The 22062-nt window shown below is 42.3% G+C and overlaps 1 long non-coding RNA gene across 1 annotated transcript in view; it reads left to right on the top strand.

Annotated features, from left to right (window-relative positions):
* LOC138746466 (uncharacterized) overlaps positions 1-17703 on the top strand; it is a 206144-nt gene extending 188441 nt beyond the window's left edge. Inside the window, exons 8-10 of the long non-coding RNA XR_011346975.1 lie at positions 552-662; positions 4499-4542; positions 17549-17703. This is a non-coding gene — a long non-coding RNA (uncharacterized lncRNA). The remainder of the gene's footprint in view (positions 1-551; positions 663-4498; positions 4543-17548) is intronic.
* The last annotated feature ends 4359 nt before the right edge of the window (positions 17704-22062 follow it).

Genomic DNA, 22062 nt, shown 5'->3' with positions numbered 1-22062 from the left:
AACGGCAGAATGCGCCTTCTCCAACTAACACTGTTAGTTGCAAGTGTTACAATCCGGTAATAAAGAACAAAGAACCTTGATTTCGACTCAGTCTGGTGTCTGACTCACTCATTCATGAACAAAGCAGACCAGATCAGAACTGTATATAACATTAATGAATAGCACATTCTTTCTCACTGCCTCATGGTCTAAGCCCCAGGCATCAATCCATGCCAGTTCGCTTCTATGAACATCACTGGAAGTGTCACAGGTAAGGTGTGCACTACACTTAAGCTGAGCTGTAGTACTGTGATAGATCAGTGGTTGCAAAGAGCTGCACCTCCGTTGGTACAGGGAACTGGGAATGTGTGTGAAAGACTTTTCAGTAGAGTGTGTACCTGTGTGTGAGCATGTAGAATATAAGCCACTGGTGTCGGAGTCCAACCTGGGTCCAATGTGAATGTCTATATAGATTTTTAGCAATATGCCAATTAAGTATCATTTGACATTCTCCCCTGTTTGTCTCCTGTGTGTTCATTAAAGTGAACTGTGATTGTAACACTTGTGTCCAGACTCATCTCTCTGTGAACCAGCAGCACTATCAACTGTGGAGATGCCATGCCTTGACTTGCTGCAATCCATCAGCTGAAGATCCCTGATGAAGTTTCTTCTGGAATTTAAACGTAAGTTCAATGAAGGAACGTGTTTGCAGGTCAGAAAGTAAGTAACTTTGGAGGAATTAAACAACAAATAAGCAGATGCTGAGATCGAGTGCAATAATGACAAAGGGGCCGAGCCCAAAATCATTGGTTTAAATCAAAGTTTAACATGATCCCATCACCAGAAAATCACCACCAGCCTCTGCATCCAAAATATTATTCTACACAATTTTCCTCATGATCCCATGACCAAAAAATGTTTTACTCCAAAATGCTGGTTAGCTTTTACTTCCTGTGTGTGAATCTGCGGAGTTTCTCCTGCACTTTTGTGTAAATTTGGAGGAATTCTTGTAGATGATGGTGTTCCCTTGATCCAGGTTGGTGGAAGTTGTAGGTTTATTGACTAAACCATCATGAGGTTCTGTAATACCTTTAGCAGATAATGCACTTTGGCCACAATAAGCTGGTAGTAGAGGCAGTGATGTCAGACAAGTAGGCTGGTGTCAAGCTCCTTGAGTAATGGTGGTGGTGCACTCATACAGGCTGGTGGACTAATTCAATCACAGTCCAGAGTTGTTTGATGTAGATATTGCTTCTAGTTCAAGTTTATTATTATCTAATTATATAAGTACATCCTGACGAAATAGTATTGTTTGATCCTCGGTGCAAAGTCATGCAAACACACATCCAGACATAGCACACACACACACACAGACAAACACTACATATGTAGTATGTATGTACAGAACATATATAAAAATAAATAAATAATGTTTAAGAAATTGTAGAGTCTCGGAGGGTTTGTATGAGCAGTTCAGCAGTCCATGCAAAAAAAGCTGTATCTCAGCCTGGTGGTTCTAGCTCTAATACTCCTGTATGTCTTACTTGACGGGAACAGCTGAAAGATTTTATGTGTTGGGCGTTAGCGGTCATCCACAATTTTGTGAGCCCTCTTTAAGTAATGACCCCAGAAGATCACATTGATAGGATGAAGGAGACACCAGTGATCCTCTTTGCTTCTCTTATGGAACTGTGAATTGACCTCCAAGCCAATTTTTTTTGCAACCATACCACACTGTGATGCAGCCGGCTAGGACGTTCTCAATAGAGATCCTGTAGAATGTTGACAAGGTGATGGTGGTAGCCTTGCCCGCTTCAGTCTTCTCAGGAAGTGCAGATGTTGTTGCGCCTTCCTGACCAGTGAGGAGTTGCTGCGTGTCCAGGATAGGTCATGATTTCAGTGAACCCCAAGGAACTTGGTGCTCTCCACTCTCCCCACTACCGAGCTATTAATGTGTAGTGGAGGATGGTTGTCCCTGGTTCTACTGAATTCCACAATCATCTTCTTCATCTTGTCCATGTTGAGACTAGGATTGTACTCTTGCACCATATCATGAGATTCTCCACCTGTTCCCTGTAGTGCGACTCATCGTTGTTGCTGATGAGGCCAAGGACTGTCGTGTCATCTGCAAACTTGATGACTCTGTAGGAGCAGAATCTGGTGATGCAGTCGAGGGTCAGTAGCATGACCAGGAGTGGGCTGAGCACACACAGCCAATGCTCAGTGTGATGGTGTTTGACATTCTGCTGCTGACCCAGACGAACTGTGACCTTTCCCTTAGGAAATCCAGAATCAAGCTACAGAGAGGCAGGAATTAATCAGATCCATTGAGCATTGCAGTATTCATGTGGCTGGCGTCATTAAGGTCACTGGTGACACCCACATTGTTGATGGTAAGGGCTATATGAATGAATGCAGGTTGCTGTTCTTATCGAACAACAAACATTTTGATCAGTGGAAAACACAATACAGCTTATCTTAAACAGTTGCCTTGGAAAATCCAAATCAAGCAGTTAATCAACATTTTTAAAAATTTTTTCTCTTCAAATAGCTTTGAATTGATGCGATACCTTCCTTGTTGAATTGCAGCATTTGTAAAGTTTCTCCTGTAGCCCTGTTGTTCTGCCTTTGTATGATCAAAGACCCGATCAATATTTATATCAGAAATTGCACTGCCATTCAATGGCTTTGGAGCACTTTGATCTGTTCGTGTTGCTGTGCCCTGGCATGTGACTCAGGGGTGGCATTTTTGCCTGACTCAGGAGACCATAGGTTCAAGCATGAGATCTTGTCAAAGGCCTTGCTGAAGTCCATAAAGACTATGTCTACTGCCCTGCCCTCAAACAAGATGATGAATTGATTCCAGGTAAATCTTATTTTCTGGCTGTTAGCTTAGTTCAATTATGATATAATACAATTTAGATGTTTTCCTACTGCCTGATGTTTTCAATTAAATATAATTACTTTTCATTTAATTTTGAATTCCTATTAGAATGGAACTATTTTAAACAATAATTGTGTTTCCTTTGGTAGTTAAGTTTGCCTATTTTCTGGTGTGTGACCTTGTTAATATTATGGACAATGCCCATGAATATAAAGTGAGCCTTTTCAGTGAGTACCTGAAGAATTTTTCAGGAAACTGAAATGTCTGTCCTTTCAAATTTTGAAATAATTTAAAGATATCATCGTAAGCCTTTCTTATCTCGGTTTTTCTCAATAGAGCAATCCTTTCAATATATTCTTCATGGACTTCTAAGTTTGCCTTCATATTTTGGTGTTAACCTGCTGTCCGTTTGAGATAGCTGCAAATTTGTGAAGGAAGATCCATGGAAAAGAATAATAATTTGATTTGGAAAATAGCACAAGCCCGGCTTTAAACAGCAGTGTTTCTGTTGAGACGTGGAACAGGAATCGGTTGGAAAATTACCGTGTTCCAATTTCCTTCCTTGAAATATAAAGGGACAGAAAGTTGTGAGCAATGGAAAATATTATTGATAGGTTCTCCTCTCTGCCACTATTTAATAGGCAGCTATTTAAACAGGAACATTCTGCGGCACATTATTATTTACATGAAAAATATGAAAGATAAGAATGTTCTGAAATATACACCAAGACAATTTCACCCCTCCCCAGCCTAAATCCAGCATAATATTAGCAGAAGCAAGTGCATCTTGGACATCATATATATATAAAAGAGCAGGAGGCACCTCTGAGGCGCACTTTCCAACCCTTCTCCAAGAGGAATAATCGCCAGAGCACTGAAGTCCCCCAGGCACCTGAATGCAGCCGCCTGAAAGCGGCTGCTAAAGGTATGACAATCAGCTAGCAAGCGCCCGACAGCCCCCCCTTCCCGGCTGCCCCTGCCTCCCACCCCAGTGCTAACATCCCACACCACCTGCCCCAGCGCTGATGTCCCGTACCGCCTGCCCCTACCCAGACATCCTGAAGGGACAGGAGCTGGAGTGCGCTCCGAGGTGCCTCCCGTGCAGCTGTCCCTTTCAGGTGGCCAGCGCTGTGTTTTTAGCGCTGCCACCTGAACAACCATTCCACAGGTCTGAATCCACTTCTGCAGGCGCATTCTTGACAGAGAATGCACCTGAAAGCGGCTAGATAGAGAGAGAGGTGAAGAAGGTGTTTGATACACTTCTCTTGATCAGTCAGTGTACTGAGTGCCATAGCTGAGACATCATGTTACAGCTGTGCAAGACATTGGAATATTGTGTGTAGTTCTGGTCACCCGACTACAAGAAAGATGTCAACAAGCTGGAAAAAGTGCAAAGAAATTTAATGAGTTTATTATTGGAACAGGGGGCAAGAATTATAAGGAGAGATGGGATGGTCTGGGGAGGAACGTCAACATAGGGGTCAAAGGGTGACTTTATAGATGTACTGTACATAAAATCATGAGGAGTACAAATAAGGTGAATAGTGATAGTGTTTTCCATAAGGTAGGGAAGTCTAAAACTTAGGCATAGGTTTAAGTTAAGAAATGAACCTGATGTGAAACTCTTTCATGCAGATAATGGTGTGTACCTGGGGCAAACGCTAGACAGAACTGTAGAGGTGAGTAATATATTAATAGCTTAAACATGTTTTGGATAGATATATGGACAACTTTAGTTCAAAAGGATTTGGTACATTGCATGCAAATGGGATTAGCTCAGAGAGACAACTCAGTTGACATGGACCAAAAAGGCTGAAGGTGCTGTTTCCATGGGCATGTACCAGATGGGCTGAAGGGCTTTTTTCCATGTTGGGCCACTCTCTGACGATCACTGTAAAAGAAATCCCAGTCTTTCGGAGCACCAACTAAATTGAAGTAAACACCTACTCTGAAAGAACTAGCGTTGATTTACAGTTAAATTCTGGATGATAATCTTCAAATATGCTTTTTCCACAGCCACTTAGTTCCAGGTCATTTTCTCCTATTTTTTCCAGAACATGCGCTGTGTAAAAAGCGTGGAAATGGAATGGTGGTGTCATTCCAGTCTCCCTTCTTTTTACCGCAAAGGGACCTAGTAAAATTTCCGGAATACCCGCAATGTGAACTACACTTCAGCCATTCCAGGATCAACTCGGCTAATTAATATGATGTTGTGATGACGTTTGATGAAGCGTAATGTGTGCAACGTTTCCGTGTGAGATTTGAACATTGGAAACCTTCAGTCAGTCCGTTATCAGCATCAACCAGCCAACATTCAGTTCACAGCATCCAATGACCATAATGTCTGCCATTTGGAGTGATTCTGAGATCCGTGAGCTCCTCGCCATCTGTACAGAGAATGAAATGACCCACCACATAACGGGCACGGTGAGGGATGGACTGATATTAGATCGGGTCGCATTAAAAATGAGAAAAAGGGGGTTTAATCGTGACAAGTCCCAGGTGATTAACAAGCTTAAATGCCCAGGGTAGAAAGTACCATCGGGTAAATGGCTACAATGATCGGAGTGGCAGTGGACTGGCCATATTTTGACTGCCACCTGGGGCCAGTAGCATGAAGGAGCAGCCAAGAAGGCTTTTGATGCTACATCAGTAGAAGTTGCTGACGGATGTTGGGGACATGACAAATCCCCTTAGCCTTCCAAGAAACTCGAGGCATTAGTGCATTTCTTTGACCTGTCATGTCAGGATGGTTGTTCTAGGTCAGGTCTGGAAATGTTTACTCCTACTCCACTGGTAGGGCTATGATTTCTTCCTGCCACCCAAAAGTCCATGATTAGCTCCTTTGTCTTACTGATGTTGAGAGATAGGTTATATTGGCACCATGCCACTGCATTCTCAATCCCCTTCCTGTATACTATCACACCATTATTTGATATTCAGCCTACGACGGTGATGTCACCTGGAAACTTGAAAGAAAGAGCTAGAAGAGTATTTAGATGTACAATCATGGATGTGGAGGAGTAGAAGACTGCGTAAGCATCCTAGAAGAGTGCCAAGTGCTGAGTGTGATCAGGGAGATCACACACAAAAATTATTTATCATTATAATGCGTTTGGGCTGCATGCTGTCTCTGTATATCATTACGACAGGCTTTCTCTCCTTGAATTTATTACAGGAGAATGCAACCTCTAATAAAAGAGAAAATACCAAAATAAGGACACCAAGCATCCATTCAGTTGCCCTATGTAAAGATGAAGGAAAGCAACCAGTTACTCCTGAGCTTTGTCCTGATTGGGCCTGGAATCTTCAGTGATTTATACAGTTACAAGGGCTCCAGGGTCCAGGGCCTGACTTCCAGGTCACAATAATAATGTTGTGGATTATGCTACAAAAAGAACAAGTTCCACTCAACTGGTTCCTTGCTGAAAAGATGAGGTGCTTTGAGTAATGAGTGACACGCTGTTTGATCGGGTCCAGGAACTGTCAATGCCAAGTGTGGTCACCTTGAAGCATCTGTATGTCTGTGTTTATCTTTTCGTATGTTAAGGAAGGGTTTGTTAGTAGAGAGGTGTATGAGAAAGGAGAAAAGAAACTTCTCTTTCTGCAGAATACCACGTGTGTACAGGATATCTCTAAATGTCTCACAGCCAATGAACTACTTTTGAAATAAGCTGCTATTGTTTATTTTGAGGTAAGTGCAACAGACAATTGGTGCACAGTGAGGTCTCACAAGCAATCATGAGATAAATGATCAGTTAATTTGTTTTTGGAAGTGTTGAAGCAATAAATATGTTCCCAGACTGGAGAAAAACTCCCCTGCTCCTTCTCGATGAGTGCCATGAGATCTCTTGCATCTCCCAGGACAGCAGACGGGACATCAGCTCAGCATCTCAGCCAAAAGATGGCACTTCTGTTTATTCAGCACTCTGTCAAGTACTGCACGCCAAGGGCAGCGTAGATTTTATACCAAAGTCTCTGGAGATAAATTTTCAGGGTTTTTTTTAAGCTCTTGTCTAGGTTTGAAGAAGTAAATTAAACCAGAAACATTAGTTAGTTTTCAATTTGAATTTGGCTGGATGATGAGAAAATGTAAAGGCACAGCTTTATGAAAAGTCCCAATTATTTATGGAGTCATGAACATGAATCTAGGGATAACAGTGGCTCTGGCGAATGGATAACCAGCATCCTATCCAGTCTAACATATTAGAATGTTGATAATAACATCATGTTTTCTGATCCAAAGTACAGGAATATTTCTGGGCATGGTTTGTTTTGAGATTTATATGTGGTCTGATGTCTTAGCACTCTTTTTTATCAGCCAGAGTTTGCATCTCCTCAAGTTAATAAAAACATATTTGAAAGGGATTAATTCTTGCCACAGGTGAATACAAACATTCATTCTTCAATGGTTCCAAGAGGACATTAAGCCTTTTTATAGTGGGTGAAAAAAAGAGAACGTAAAGGCGGATATTCTTCGTTTCTACATTGCTTCACTTACCCTTATAAAAGCTCTGGGTGGATTCAGCAGGTGAACTCGTGGGGACCATGCTCAGAGGTAGAGTGAGGTCGCTCCACCTCCTCTGTGAAGGCAATGCCGCTGAAAGCGGCTGTGAAGTGGCGGGCTGATGACGTCGTCAGCCTGCGACCCAGGAGCACGATAAAGCTAATTAAGTTGCGCCGGAGATCTGCCTGGGTCCTAAGGCTGCTTCAACAGATCTTTTACCTGTTCTTCAGTCGCCACTTTGGGGATAGGCTGCTTTCCCTTATGTTTGCTGTCACAGCGACGGGCGGCACTACTGCGCCTCTCACCCCGCTTCCCTCAGCTCCAGAAGACGGCTCCCGACACTGTTGAGTTGAAAGCAACGCTGGATCAACCTTATAGGCCTTCTCCATAAAAAGGTAAATTCACCTTTTTTTTCCATTGAGCCAGCTTTAATGTGGTGTTGCATCCAAAAAGACCTATTCAGTGCTTAAATCCACATTTTGGGCTTGGTCATTTACCCACTAATCAGTAAAATCAGTTACTGGAGGAGCTGCCTGGATTGATCTTTGTCTCATGTCTGAAGATGGTCAGATCAGAGGAGTGTGTAACTGATCATGCCCGCCTTTAATCACTGGCAAGACAGGTGTCAGCCTCTTGCAGTTAATGTGTTGGTAGATGGCTCCCACCATTCAGTGATCCAATTCACCAAGACTTCATTAATTTTAATTACAGCACGGTAACAGGCCCTTCCAGCCCATGAACCCATGCAGCCCAAAATACCTCAATTAACTATGTGTTTTTTTTTGAAAGGTGGGAGGAAACCAAAGCACCTGGAGGAAACCCATTCAAATATGTGGAGAATGTAAAATCTCCTTACAGACAGCATCGGATTCAAATCCGGGTCACTGGCGCTGTAATAGAGTTGCACTAACTGCTACGCTAACCGTGGGCAACTGTTCAGCAGAAGGATGGAAGTTCTTTTGGGCCAAGTGAAACCCCATATTTTCCAGGTCTTTGCCTCAACCTGCATTGGGGATGGATGGAAGTGAGTGGAAAGGAACCTGTTTGCCATTATCCATATAATTGTTCATAACATTTATTTTATTTCTTTTTAAATCACATTTAAATTGGATATGGTGCATTTGGATTTCCAAAAATCTTTTAATAGCATCCCCATTGAGAGCTTGGTTAACAATGTTAGAGCTTGGGGGGTCACATGATGCAGAGGAGCTGAGCAGAAGGACCCGCAAGAGTGCCTCAACAGAATCCTTAAAATCAGCCAAAAATAGCCTGCAAACTGGAAAATAACTGCTACAAAATAGGGGGAAGAAGAACAAAATTAGCCTGCTTAGAACGGGTGAGGCCGACAGGCAAATACAAATGCCGTTGGAACCGCCAAATGAGCAATGAGATGGGGGAAGGGTTCAACACAATGGTGGAGGGCCCAGGCCCTGCAACCGGCAAATTGACCCCAATCATCGATAATGTAATGAGCATCATTGAAAAGCTGGCGACTGGGATCACGACCCTAGACAAGAGGGTCGAAAAAAATTATGGAAGGAGTGGGCGAGCTAAAAACTGCGCTCGCCACACTGACCAACCGCATGGCAGCCGCTGAAGATAAAATGGAGGCTGTTGAAGATAGATTGGGGAGGATCAATAATGACAGGGATGGCTGGAAGGTTGAAAGAGAGAAATTCTTGGAAAGGCTGGACTCACTAGAAAATCATAGCAGATGGAAGAACGTAAGAATTATAGGTTAAAGGAAGGGGCAGAGGGTCAAAAATCGGTGCATGTTTTTGGAAAGTGGATCCCAAAGATCCTGGGGCTGAAGGATGAGCCCATTATAATCGAGAAGGCCCACCAAACCTCCAGTCCCCAACCAGGGCCAAATCAACACCCACGCCCAGTCCTATTATGACTACTTAAATATCAGGACAGAGAAATTATATTATGCATGGGCAGGGAACACAATGGACCATTGAGAAATGAAGGAGATAGGATCAGTTTTTTCCCTGACCTAAGCGCAGCATCGGTTAAGCATTCGATGCAACAAAAAGAATTTTACGTGCAAAAAAAAAATTGTATATGCCTTGATATAGCCGGCAACCATACGAGTGGAGATGCCAGGGGGAGAAAGAAAAGATTCTCAGAGGGGATGGAATTGGTGCAGAAAATAAGCATCGAAAGTTATATTAGCATATATGAAAAATTTAAATCTAATAGATGCCTGGAGGAGGTCGCATCCTCAAGCTAGAGACTACTCCTTTTACTCAAAACCCCATGATTCTTTCACTGGAATTGATTTTTTTTAATGTCGGCACAGTTGGAAAGCAGAATGGTCGATTCGGAATATCTGGCTAGGTTACTATTGGATCATGACATTTAATATTGATGATAATTCTGCTGGAAAAACAGGCATCGATATATGCTGTTGAAAAGAATGGACTTTTGCAGGTTTAAAGGGAACAAATAAACTTATTTTGTGAAATTAATTGCCCATCTACTAATAATAGCTTCCTGATATGAGATACTTTGAAGGCCTAATTGAGGGGGAAAATAATATCATACACTAAGAATGTCAAAGAAAATGTATGGTGGAAATTAATAATTTGGAAAAAGATATTACGGTATTAGGAAAAGAATGGCAAAAATCTGGGTTTAATGACAAATATCAAACTTTAATAAATAAAAATCTTCAATACAATACAAACATGTAAAATTGAAAACAGATATCATGAGATTGAAGCAAAAATTCTATGAATTAGGAGAGAGAGCACATAAAAGTTTTGCTTGGGCAATTAATGGTGGAGGAAACCTTGAGGACAATTCACACAGTTTGGCTGGAAACAGACACGATATCTCATGATCCAAAAGTAATTAACAATACTTTCAAACAGTTCTGTGCAGAACTATATAAATTAGAATTACCATAGGACCAAACATGATTTTTTGAATGGAATCGAACTGCCAAGATTGAGCCAAGAGAACCAGATAGGGGTTAGATGTCCCCTTTATTAGGGAAGAATTTGAAGAAGGGTTGGAACAGTTGAAAACCAATAAGTCTCTGGGACACTTATTAATCACAGAGCAATTATGTGGTACGTGGATAGAAAGAAAAAGTTTGATAACCACTGCTCTACAGCAATCTTACCGTGCAGCCAGCCAGGACCCTCTGAGTAGAGCTCGTAGAAAGTTTGCAGGATGGTGGCCAGTAGCCTTGCCTGTCTCAGTCTTCTCAGGAAGCATGGTCGCTGCTGCACCTTCCTGACAATTGAAAAGAAGTTGTGTGTCCTTATCTGTATGTGTTATTTCAGAGTAGCTGTTTTACTTCTAAGGTCCATTGCGAGAGTGTGCAGGGATCGTCAGAGGAAATGCTCTCCCTGTAGAGTCGAGAAATAGCTCAACAGGTTGCACATCTATTAGAAGCTGGTGAGATTCCACTTGAGGACCTTACGACAGGAAAGCATTGGATTCCAGAGAGGCTGAATTCTCTCGTCGAGTTGAAGTAATTTAGTGGAAGTCAAAGAGCTTAAGGAAGAAATCATTTGTCTCAATTGAGTGCCAGGATGATTTGGTTGTACCACAAAGGATGGATTAGTTCAGATCACAGTATTAATGTGTTCTCGGTGATTTGCAACTTAATGCATCCTCAGCGTTTTGGAGAGGGATATCTCTTAATAGATAACGCAGGGCACTATTCTGGGAATTTACAGACCTCTCTGGGTGAATCATTCTGAGATTCCACACACGGTACCTGTGATTTTTCCATTCATGCACGCAACACTTGGCTCTGCACATACAAAATGTCACTTGTTATTTGTGTTGCAAATTTTGGGATGAAAATGAACTGGTGAAATATTATAATTATTCCTTATGGTTTTCAAATGACAGGTTAACTATCATTTCTTGGGTGTAATTATACAGAAGCAACCGCAAGCACACACTTACTGTTCCATTTAGTTCTCAGTTACATTCCTCAGGCGAATACATTAATATCATGACCCTCAGTGCTGCCCATACTAATGTGCATAAGTAATTTCTTTAAGAATGTTAAGCAGTTTTTGATTTTTGCTGTATTTGTACACTGCACTGAAAATTGGCGAATGTTAGAGGTTAATAAGGCCCACCAAATGTAAATTTGAAGCCCTGTAGGGTCTAACAGCGTTCGCAAGTGACATGTTTGGCCCCAGGATGCCAATCTTATGTGGTTCAGTTGTTAAATTTAGTGCTAATTAGTCCTGATTGTGCATATGTTAATGAATCTGTTTTTTTTTCTTATTGGGCTGAGCCTCTACAACTTTTTGTGGCTGAAGGTGACTTTTTATAGCTCCCATGATATAGATATCAAGAATGTGTGAGTACCAATTACCTCTAAATAACTTAAAGACAACTTGTCACCTGACAAAAGCTCTGCTCCCCTGTCTATTCATGTCTGGAGCTCGGTAGAACAATGAAAAAAGTATATTTATACATGTGTCAGGACAATGAAAAGTCCAACGACTTGCTTTGTAATGTGGATATTTGCAGTAGTGCATTTGTTTGCATGCATATACTTGCTTTTGGATTGTGGTAGATAAAAAAAAGAAATATTAACAGCAAGGAAACAAAACTAGCACAGAATGAATTGACTTGGTACCAATGAAAATATCTCACATTTCTGCAGTTCAAGCTTGCTGCTCCTTGTAATCAGAATTTCATTCATTGACCCGCTTGGCAACATTTTCAAAATGGAAAATAAAGGGCTAGTTTCAACACAATTAGGGCAATGACAGGAATGGTACAAAGCTTGTTTTGCTCGTGGTTTGAGTGTAAAAGAAGGCAATGGAGATTGGATGGAATCAGATATTTAATCCCTGCATATTGTGCAGCCAATTCAATTAATTACCAACCCGATGCCACTCATTATTTGGTTAAAATGGGCTCCCATGTTTTGGTTTCCCCAGCAGATCAGCCAGACTCACAAGATGTTTCTCTTTTTTTTGACCAGCCCATTTGGTTAAAATTAACACCCATGTTTCTCTTTCACCCAGCAAGTACAAATGTCTCTAGTGGAATGTTTCCAATTGTTTAATGGCCAAAGACATAGTCTATTGAAGCTGAAAGATTTCTTTCTCACTACGCCCACAAGTCACATCATTAAAATACAATCAAGAATCTTTAGGAAGACGTAGCTTCCTTGAAGTAATATCCACAACTATAATAACTGTCCCACGATTTTGGAGAGGACATAATTGTTATTTTTGCGATTTTTAACTTAACTAAAGACTCTTGTTCATGGCTTATTTATTGTGGGTTTTTGAAGTTCTCAATGTCAGATACTGAAAATATGCCATAAAATCCTAAATTTTAAGAATGTAATTATTTTACCATGGTTAGCGCAGTGTTATTACAGTGCCAATAATTGGGGCTGGGGTTTGAATCCTGCATTGATTGTAAGGTGTTTGCACATTCTCCCCATGACTGTGTGGGTTTCCTCCATGTGCTCCAGTTTTCTCCCACCATTCAAAATGTACCAGGGGATGTAGGTCAATTGGTTGTGATTAGGTAGCACAGATGTGGGCAGAAAGGTCCTGTTACTGTGCTGTATGTCTAATTTTTTTTAAAATGAAGTTTGCATAAAAGAATTACTGAGGTGTGCTATGCTGGATGTGTGTGTGCATGCTCGCGTGTCTGCATGTGTATGTGTGCACGTGTGGGTGGGTGGGGGTGTGTGTGCGCGCACGCGCGTGCATGTGCTCAGCTCTGACCTGCCTACATTTTTAAAAAATGTTTATAATATTCTGATTATCTTCTTCATTTTTGAGTGTACAGTAGCATAGCTGTTATGTTACCAGATGAGTAATTCAGTATGCTGGACAATTATCCAGGCATATCAGTTCCCCTTTGGCATCTGGGGAATTTAATAATTTAATTCAATTAATCACAAGCTAGTATCAGTCATCGTGACATTCTGACATCTATTGGATGACTATAAATTTAATGGTCTGATAAGTGACAAGTTAGATTTAACCATAAAAGTGCCATGCAATGACCGTCTCCAATAAAAATAATCATCTACCCTTTATTCAATGGCATTAACATCACAGAGTCCCCTGCCATTGACCGGAAATAAAAACACACAGAAGTGCTGGACAATATGAACCAGTTTTGCAGCATCCATAAGAAGTAAAGATATGTTACTGATGTTTTGGGCCTGAGCCCTTTCTAAAAGAATTGACATCCTGGAGCTCACCATGTATTAGAACCTGGACCACCGACTTAAACACTAAGCTGCAGGGTTGCAGGTCTGAGGCCAAGGGTACGATTCACCTCCTGACAACCTGACAAATTAATGGACGAGTGCAGCTCCAACAACTCTCAAAACCCCTGACTCCCTCCTGGAAAAAGTAATCTGCTTGATTGACATCCAATTCAGTGCCCTAAATGCTCATCTCCTCCACCACGAGCGCCCCTACAAAATGCATTGAAATTACTCACCGAGTCACACTTCTCTAATCCGTGAGCAGTACCTCAGAGAAGCACAGACACAACCAAGTGCAGATTCCCCTCCATCATCTTGACTTAGAAATATATTGCCATCCTTCACATCATTGTAGGGAGAAAGGTTTGAGACTTAATTTGGAAAGGACAATAAATGCTTTCCTTGTCAGTGGTGCACAAAGCCCAAAATATGAATAAATAAAAGTCCATCTGCTTGACTATGGAAGGGGATCTGCTAATCTTCTAACGTGGCTAACATGCAGCTCCCCACAGTTTTGCTATTTAATTGTTCCCTGAAATAACCAAGCAAGATTTTCTGCTCAGAGCAATTAGCAAAGGACACAAGACATTGACTTTGGTTGTGAAACCAGATCCTGTTAATAAATAACTACTTTACCTACTTGAGTAATCATCGATCCCATGTAATATTCAACTTCCCCTCCTTCATTGGCTCCATCCGCCCACCCATTCGAGCTCCTGAGGCCCAGAACCCCTGATGCCCTGATTGTGGACCCCCGCCTCAGCCACCTGCCCACTGGAGCTCCTGGAGCCCTGAACATGCCAGTTCTGCCCTCCTGAGCTCCCAACATCCTATCATGGAAATTCCCCTCGGCCGCCTGCCCATCCGAGCTCTTGAAGCCCTGAACGCAGGCTCACCACTCAGTCTCGCCCACTGAAGCTCCCAACACCCAATCATGGAAACTTGCCCCAGCTGCCTGCCGATCCGATCACAGACTCACCACACGGTCCCAGCCATCTGATCTCCCAACACCTTGAATGCTGCAGGTATGTAATGCAGTCAAAAATATGACCTGTGTAAAAGTCAACACCCCTCCCCTCAATTTGATCCAAAAAATTCGTCCAAAATATTAGAGAATTACACGAGTATATGCAGTATTTGTCAGATAGCTAGGCCGTTTCCCATCATTTATGCATGCCCATCAAAAACTCCATTACTGTTTTGTAGAAAATAGGAATTAATTATTATCATATACAGAATTAAGTAAAATACATATTTAAAGCTAGTTGTGAAGATATTCTCTACACAATTTCTCCCTCTACTATTTAGCGCATGCTATTTTTACCATTGGCAGTTTGGAAGCAGATATCCTGGCTAAGTATTTTAGAGGTTGTGTATTCTCCAGCGAAGGCGGCCTGTCAGGACTTCACAAATCGGTACCTTTCGAGGGAAAGAAAGGAGAAATGTGTCAGTTCTTGGTGTCACTGGAGGTGGGCCATCGCCCCCGCATCTGTGACTTCAACCACATGTTGGAGCTGTCAGAGAAAGCCACAACATGCAAGGCAGTCTGTGAATTTGTTGCAGTACCCGCGTCAGTCAATAAACCACATGTTGACTTTGTGTGATGGTATAAAAATGGGTGACAGCGAATGGCAGTCCTTCTAGCTTTTCTGCTGATTTTAATTTCCTTTTAATTCAATGCCTGAGTGAACAGATGAGGTGACAAAGCAGGAGCATGTTACACTAAACTCTGGGATAGGACTGTCGTCAGACAGCATCATCTGCAAGCTCCCAAAGGATTCTCTTATCCCACTAATGGCTCATTTGATGATTGCCCTCTCTGTCCCTGGCGCTGACATGTGTGAGCATGTTGGCATGTGCACTGTGTTTCCCAGCATGCAAACGGGTGCCTCGAGCTGAAAGGGGTTGCAGATCCTCAGGTCGTTGGCAGCAGGTGACAGGATGCGGGGTCTTGCTGATGGAGCAGGCAGTTGGCAGATGCATTGGAAATGAAACAGCTCCTAAGTCCATGTAATCCCTAAAATCTGCAAGGAAAAATGTCCTGCTAACTGCTCAGATAGATGGTTGACAAGTAAAATACTGTCTCTATCCTCCTCCATTTTGTTCTCTCCCCCTTCTTTCTTTCCTTCTACTTTCGTGCAAAGCAGAAGCTCATTCTGAATGTAGGGCAGCTATTATGCCACTGTTAATTGGTTTAAAATATAAACTAGAATGAAAAAGGTCAAAGGTAACATTTTTACAATGGGGAAAATTATTTATTGAAATTAGGTTGAAATATATCAGTCAATTTGGCAGGGTTGATTCCTGTCATTTTTATATTTGTGCAAGAAAGAACTCTCATTCATGATGTGATTAGTTTCCCTTTCCTCTTCCCATCTCTGATAGAACATTTAGCATAGAAATCTATGACACAGTACAGGCCTTTTGGCCCCCAGTGTGGTACTGACATAATAGTTTCCTCTAACAACGGCCTAGAGTTTCCCTGCATAATCCTCTATTTTTCTCAGTTCCATGATCTTTCCATGATCTTTTCTCTGAAAAGATCTGATTGCACCTGCCTCCTGCTGTTGTTGGCAGTGCATTCCATGCACCCACCACTCTGTGTGGGAAAACTTAACTCTTACATTCCCCTGTACCTACTCCTAACCATCTTAAAACTATGCCCCATCATATTAGTCATTTCATCCCTGGGAGAAAGCCTCTGGCCATCCACGTGGTCAATGCCTCTTATCTTGTATGTCTCTAGCAGGTCACTCCTCATCCTCCTTCACTCCAAGGAGAAAAGACCAAGTTCACTTAACCTATCCTCTTCAAATCAGGCAGCATCCTCGTAAATCTCTTCTGTGCCCTCTTTATAGCATCCTTCCAGTAGCGAGGTGACCTGAACTGAACACAATATTCCAACGAAGGCCTTGTATAGCTATAACGTTACCTCTCGTATCTTGAACTCGATCCCACAGTTAATGAAGGTCAACACACCATATTCCTTCTTAACAGCACTATCAACCTGTACAGCAGCTTTGTATGACCTACGGACACCATCCCCAAGATCTCTCAGTCCTTCCACACTACTCCACATTGAATAAATCTTAGATTTTCTTCATATAAGCTGGTAACACTGGACAATAAAGATTTTCTTCCTGAACACCTTTGAGTTTATTTTATGGATTTGGGGCTGCTGATCAGAAAAATCACCTGAAAAATTTCCTATCACATACTGTTTTTTAGATATAACCTATTTTTGTGATTTCCTGTCATATTTTATATTGCCCACAAAGCAAGCTGTTTAGGTCAGTCCAAGCAGGCCTGGGCATACCCACAGTGCATGTACTATGCAAATGCTGTCTTCGGCCTGGGCATGCTTAGTCAGGCTATAAAAGCAGTTCACATATACAGATACTGTGCATTACATTGATATAGATTGAATACATGTCAATGGACATGCTCTTCAGGCAATAGCTCAATGAATGTACTTAACAATAGTATTTATTGTCTTCAGTAAGATTCAATACAGCAGAAATATCTTGTCTATGTCGCAACAGCTGCGATGCATTCTGTTACATTTGTGGTGAGTATACGCTTAAGGCTCAAAGACGCAGCATGAGTGCACTTATTAAAAAAAGTCTATGAGCTCTACTTCAGTTGTAAAATTGGTGACCAAGACAAACCCTGGTTTTCTTAAATTCGCTGTGCAACATGTGCAGTCAACCTGAAAGCTAAGCTCTGTTGAACTAACACGATGTGTCAGCATCATTATGCAATTAGACATGCTAAATTCAATAAAAGTTAATTTAATGATTCTCCAACTTCCCAACATGATCAGCAAATCTGAAATTACTTTCAAGCTCAGCTTGAAGTCGCCTATCATAATCACCAAGTTTTTTTTTTCAGAAAGCAAACCTGTAAATAGTATCTAATGTTTCTCTTACCCTTGCAATTTACCCTCAACACTCAGGAAGTAACCTGACTGCATTTTGAAGCTTGTGATAGAGGGCTCCTGCCTTGGTCTCCTGCTGATTCGATCATGGCAAGCACCAACTGAAGCTGGCACTATGTCTGCATGAGCAGATGAAGGAGCGAGGTCTGCACTCAACCCTGGTGAAGGAAGCATAGGCAAGAGTGAGGTAAGGAATCCAGCTGATAGAACTCTGGCTTTATCCAGTGGGCACAGATTTTTATGGTACCACGAAGACACTGAAGGGCTAATCACTCTTTTCCTGGAGCTTGGAGGAAGCCAGCTCCAGCTAGTGGAGGCTTGCTCAGCAAGAAGCTAAATTTCTGCACTCAACCGCAAGAGTGAGTGATCAGGTGATGTTTGGGGACCCTCTGCAGTAAAGCCTAGACTCGTAGAGTCTTTGTTGACAGCTCTGACAAGTTCACTGGAAGCTCAGACAGCTGATTTTTTTGGTTCTGATAGCTAGCACCTACCGAGACTTTCAATTCACAAAGAAGGGCTAAAAGCGTTGTGAAGTGTTGAGGTAGAAAGCTAAAACACGAAGCCCAGCTGCATGTTCCATCGCCGACATAGGGCACACCAACAGGTGCACTTCACCTTCCTCTGTCTTTGAGTGATGTGGAAAGCCTGCGTGAACGATGGACGGAGGACAGAGATGGCTCACACCCACAAAGCAATGAGAAGAGGGAGTGAGAGGGTCCTCAAACATCACTGAGAGCAATCGGAATAAATGCAAAATGATGGAGTGTTTAAAGAAAAATTATTCCATTGGCAGAGAGTCAGTAACCAGAAAGTTGGTAAAATACTTAGAAATATCAAAGGTGAAATAGAACCATAGAACACTACAGCATCGAAAACAGGCCACTTGGCCCTTCTAGTCTGGGCCGAAGCATCATTTCGCTAATCCCCCTGACCTCCACCCAGTCCGTAATCCTCCAGACCTCTTCCTTCCATGTATCTATCCAATTTATTCTTAAAACTTACCACGTCAGATTGCAGCTTGTTCCACACTCCCACCACTCTCTGAGAGAAGAGGTTCTCCCTAATGTTTCCCCTAAACCTTCCACCTTTCACCCTAAAGCCATGTCCTCTCACATTTATCTCTCCTAATCTAAGTGGAAAGAGCCTACTCGTATTTACTCTGTTTACCTGTCATAATTTTGTAAATCTCCCCTACGCTCCAAGGAATAAAGTCCTAACTTGTTTAATCTTTCCCTATAACTCAAATCCTGAAAATCCAGCAACATCCTAGTAATTTTCTCTGCACTCTTTCGATCTTACTGATATCCTTCCTGTAGTTTGGTGACCACAACTGCACACAATACTCCAAATTTGGCCTCATCAATGCCTTATAGAAATAATAATAAATAAGAAGGATTTTCATTAATCAGTGATACTCTTCTTGGGATTCTCAAACGGAAAAAGGTGCTGGAAACTCAATAATAAATTTCAAAGGGAATTATATATCTTAAAGGGAAAGAATAACAGGGCCCTATGGAAATAACAGGGCCCTATGGAAATAACAGAGGAATGGAACCAATTGGGGGTCCTTTCAGAAGGCAAGACAATATAATGGGCACTTTCTGCTCTGTGAATTTATGACCTTACGTATCAGAAACCAGTACCAAAGCACTATCGGAAGAGGTGATGGGATCCATGGACACTGGAGTTCTCTGAAGGGTCTTGTATTTGCTTCTTTTTCCCTTCAGTTGGAGCTAGTGTGTACTTTCATGGGCAAATCAAAGCCAACACAATTGTGTTTTTGAATCTTGATCTGACCTTGCACACTGGCCTCAGGAATCTCAAGGCAGCTCGGAAGACTGCTTAAAATGGCCTGTTGAAAGCGCCAACGCTGTTTTATTTAAAATCCTGCGACCGCGGGGTCTGGCCCCAAAAGAAGTGGTGTTTGTGTTTGGTAGCAGCCTTGAGAGGTCGCAGACTCAGGGGAGCAGCAGGCTGGGACAGTAACAGGGAGAACACACCCCTGTTGAGAAGGAGAAGCAGAGGAGATTACCTCAAGGACGGTGACCAGGGTGGCAGACCGGCGAAAGGCCCTGTGGCTGAAGGGCACACACAGGCAGCGAGATGTTGGCGACTGGCGGGTGAGGAAGCTAAACCAGGTGCAGGTTGCTGGTGACGAGGTCAAAGCGCTCACGCTAGGCTGCTGGAGACTGGGTCATGAGAAACCAGGTGTTGGATCCAGGATTCGAGAGAATGTTGAGGGCAAAGAGGGCTCCTGAAGAGTCTTTGTGCTGAAGCCTTCCTTATTGTGTCGCAGGTTTGAATCTAGGCTCAGGTTGCTGATGGTTTGATCTGAATTGGAGCTCAATCTGGCTGCAGGACACTGGAGGCAAATCCATGGACATTTGGTGACTCTAAAGAGAAACTCTCTTTTGGTTCTCTTTCTCTGACCGTAAGGGGTGCCAAGCAGTGCTAATGCAAATGGAAAATCTCTGACTGCCTTATGGAAGACAGAAGGCAATTTTGTGTAATATTCTTCTTTGGCTTGGCTTCGCGGACGAAGATTTATGGAGGGGGTAAAAAGTCCACGTCAGCTGCAGGCTCGTTTGTGGCTGACAAGTCCGATGCGGGACAGGCAGACACGATTGCAGTGGTTGCAAGGGAAAATTGGTTGGTTGGGGTTGGGTGTTGGGTTTTTCCTCCTTTGCCTTTTGTCAGTGAGGTGGGCTCTGCGGTCTTCTTCAAAGGAGGTTGCTGCCCGCCAAACTGTGAGGCGCCAAGATGCACGGTGCAATATTATATTACTGCTTTATTGCATGCCAATAAATATTTTCTAATCTGTAAAACAAAGCATCTGAGGAAAAACAGCAAGACTTTATGAATTGCTGGGTATTTTGGAGGACTTTGGTAGCTGGTTGGATGAATTTAGAGTTGGTGTTTAGGATAGGACCTCAGGCAGTTTTTCTCCCTACGAGCCAGCACATACCACATCCCATTTATCACCAAGAAGCCTGGTTCTGTGGGGAGTTGGAAGAAGTCAGGAGATGTCAGTACCATAGCTTTAATGGAAATAGTTTAGTTCAAGAACTAACATGGATTGGTTTCAGAGTGTTGATGTGTCAGGTGGGGACTAAGTAGGATTGTTTTGTGGTTCAGCAGAAGATGGTGGCCATGTCCATTATTTTACTTCAGGTGGTTGAGGAGTGAGGGGGTCATGGAGTCTCTTGTTCCAATTAACTTCCTGATTCATCACCTTTAGGCTCCTGAGGATATCTCAGGGATACAGAGTAATCAGTCCTGCATACATGTTTCTATTTTAGACAAAAGTATTAACTTGGGTAACCTAGTGATGGAGCATCACGAGACAGCTACTTCATTCTGATGAATGGATGATTCTGTTCCTGATGTATCCATTCCCCACAGTACCAGAGTTACTGATTTGAGGAGAGGGATGTCCTGGCCTGTGAAGTTACATCTTGAGCCCCAATACAATCCTGTTCCTATTGATGGCTCATTGCATCCCCTGAAGCTCTTGAACATTAAGGGAAATGGAAAGAGTGCTGAAAAAGTTCAAAGTTCAGATTTATTCTTCCTGTACATACATGACATCACATACAACCCTGAGATTCTTTTTTTCCTGAGGCCAAGGCAGAATTACCACTTATTGGTAGTATCAAAAACTGTACTCAAGAAGATGTGCATATATGTAAACATGTAAAGAAATTTAAACAAACTGATTGTAAAACAGAGAGAAAAAAATTAATAAAGTGCAACAGTAAGAGTCCTTAAATAAGTTTCTGGATGAGTTTGTCATTGAGGAGTCTGGTGGTAGTAACTGTTCCCGAACCTGGTGGTGAGAGTCTTGTGACACCTCTACCTCTTTCCTGATGGCAGCAGCGAGAACAGAGCATGTGCTGGGTGGTGTGGATCTTTGATGACTGCTGTTGCTCTGCAACGGCAGTGCTCCCTGTGCTGAATACTGAGGTAGAAAAATCTCGATGTTTGCTGGAGCTGTCTTGAAGAGCTGGATCGCCTAATTCTGCTCCTATGGCTTGTGGACATTCTGGATTAGACTATCTGGCTATTGTCTGATGCACTCGAGAGCCACCTTTCTCTAGATGAAAGAAATGAGGACACAAAATTTTGTGTGTATTTTTAACCAATACGAGCTGTCATCAGGACAACTTTTATTAAAAAAAAAGCCTCTGACAAATTCATTCATGGCCTGTTCAGGAGACAGGAGGGGATCTGATCGGATGTGAGCTTTGTGACCCTGTCAGTTTTGAGTAAGTTAGAAACTTGTAATCATTTTGAGGTTACTTCGATTGTTCAGAAAAGGAAAACCAGTCACCCTTCCAATGACCGTCAAGTACTATCCAGTTAAAGGATATCGTCTGGGGCACGTCATTTCCAACCTTGTTTCCTGGATGAAAGCCACTGTTTCAGTTTGAAGGTGATGGACTGGAGATGCTGAATCACAGCAGCCCATCCATCATCTTGACTGACTTCCTCTGAGGTAAGGCAGCACCAAGTAAACTGCAGAAAGAATTATT

The sequence above is a fragment of the Narcine bancroftii genome, chromosome 12 (genome assembly GCF_036971445.1).
Source record: "Narcine bancroftii isolate sNarBan1 chromosome 12, sNarBan1.hap1, whole genome shotgun sequence".
Classification (NCBI taxonomy): Eukaryota; Metazoa; Chordata; class Chondrichthyes; order Torpediniformes; family Narcinidae; genus Narcine; species Narcine bancroftii.
Note: the sequence above shows the minus strand (reverse complement) of the source record. Positions and strands in the feature narration are given on the sequence as shown.